Below are 2,144 nucleotides of genomic sequence, written 5' to 3'. Positions count from 1 at the left end.
GTAAAGACCATTATCTCCTCCACTCTCGGCTTAAAGACAAATTTTCCTCTTCTCTCTCTTCTCATGTGGCAAGCGAATGTTAGGGGTGGCAATGGACCTGGACTTGGCCCACGATCCGATGGGTAGATCTGACCTGAGTCTGGGTGTGGGTCTAAAAATTGGAATCGGTGGCAGCGGGTTGGGTCCGAGTCCAAAATTTTGACCCGAAGATTATTCGGAACTGGATTCATGTAGACCCAAAAAGTATTGAATATGTTGATATTTAAATAATATTTAATACATGATATTTAACTATTTTTTAAATAAGGATGAAGCTTCCATAGGGCCTAGACTTTTTTTTTTTTTTTACAATATCCATAAGGCCTAGGCTTTATGAAAACAAAATAAAGCCTCACTTCAAATCCTCATTCGGAAAGCACTTTGGGCATTGAAAATCTTTATGATGACTCTAAAATCAATTTTCAATACTGATAATAAAATTTGCAACTCAAAAATGGTACAGATCTTGTTAATCCATGAACTGTTATTTTTAGAGTTAAATGGATGGTTTAAATGATTTGTTGCAATATACACTATTTTTATAACTTGAAATCCTACATTTTTTTTACAACCATAATGTTCAAGTTGAGATGATTGATTTAAAGGTTTTTCAACACTTGAATTGCTTTGATGGTGTATGAGGTGAGGCTTTTTGATTTTTGGTAGAGCTGCAGCCCTATCAAATCATTTTCTGTTAAAAAAAATATAACTATATATTTTAGTTATAATAATACTTAAATAAGGAAAAAGTTTATATAGAGCCGAGGCTCTAAACAATCAAATTTGAACCTACCTCAAAAATTTCACTATAAGAAGTTGTTTTGATGCCCAAATATCCTCAAATTGATCATCTTGGCATCAAGATGTATAGACATGAGAAAAAAATGGATTTCAAGTTTTGAAAATAGTGTATTTTATAATGCATTTTTAGACCGTCAATATTCAAGATTTTTAAGTTTTCATAGATCTATCGATCTACAATATTTTTTAAGCTTTAAACTTTATAAATAAAAATGAAAATATATTTTAAGGCTATCACAAAAATTTCCAGTATTTAAACAACATTTTTTGATACTATTTGAAGGTACGCTCTAATTTGATTGTTTAGAGCCTAGGCTCAATACAAACCACACCATTTAAATTATATATATATATATTGACTTTTTGGGTTGGATCTGAAAGGGTCCAAGTTCGGGTCCAGGTCTCACATTATATTTTTGAGGGGTGTCGTCGTGTTGCTCTCTCTCTCTCTGCCCTCTCTCTATAATACAATGTAAAGGCCTATTGGTTTAGTCCCACCTCGTTGAGCAATGAGAATGTGATGGGGTGGAGGAGCTATATATGCCCAAGTAACACCGATGGTTAAAAGGCACGGAGCCGTGTGGTGAGCACAGAAGCGAACTATTCTTTCGCCTTTTACTAAAGAATACCGTGTGCTCGTCACTCAAAGCGGCATACGCCTATTTTTGAAAGGGCTTCTCTCTCTTGAGATGAAGACCCCACAAAACAAGCAAATCATTGTTCCGTAAGTATTCTGTCCCTCAAAGTGCTTCCATTTTCCCACCATAAGGAAAATATATTGTGCCTCAAAATATTTCAGTTGTCAGACTTACTAATTTTCCACTTTTCTAATAAATTAGGGCTGAGGTTTATTCAATTTTAATATTACTGTTTTGGCTGAGGTTAATACAATTTTAATATGAAATTATTTTCGACTTTTCTAATAAATTAAGGCTGAGGTTTATTCAATTTTAATATAACTTTTTTGGCTGAGGTTAATACAATTTTAATATGAAATTAAGGGTGAGGTTAATACAATTTTAATAAAGAGGAGTACGCAAACATATCATTACTTTTAGGTAACAAACTCAAAATCATTTTGGTTGGCTCGAGCTTCATGTGACACATGCCATCTAATTCTTCATCTAATGACTAGAAGAGGAGAGATTGAATAGTATACAATCCTTTTTTGTTTTGATTATCAAAAAGGGTGTCATTGAAAGTCTACTTGATATTAGGCTAATTAGTCTGTTGACTCACCTTCTATTAGTCTTTTGATTAGCCTTTATAAGGTTAAGTAAAATGCTTGGCTAGAAGACTAAAAA

At 33.2% G+C, this 2,144-nt stretch overlaps 1 non-coding gene across 1 annotated transcript; it reads left to right on the top strand.

The window, feature by feature from the left end:
* The first annotated feature begins 1,414 nt into the window (after nucleotides 1-1,414).
* LOC148783796 (U5 spliceosomal RNA) lies at nucleotides 1,415-1,533 on the top strand. The gene has a single exon (XR_016047245.1). It is a non-coding gene; the product is annotated as a U5 spliceosomal RNA (small nuclear RNA).
* Nucleotides 1,534-2,144: the final 611 nt, after the last annotated feature.

Source organism: Amborella trichopoda, chromosome 1 (genome assembly GCF_054954075.1).
Source record: "Amborella trichopoda isolate Santa Cruz 75 chromosome 1, AtrichopodaSantaCruz75HAP2 v2.0, whole genome shotgun sequence".
Lineage (NCBI taxonomy): Eukaryota > Viridiplantae > Streptophyta > Magnoliopsida > Amborellales > Amborellaceae > Amborella > Amborella trichopoda.
The sequence above is the reverse complement of the archived record's forward strand: the minus strand, read 5'-3'. Positions and strand labels throughout refer to the sequence as shown.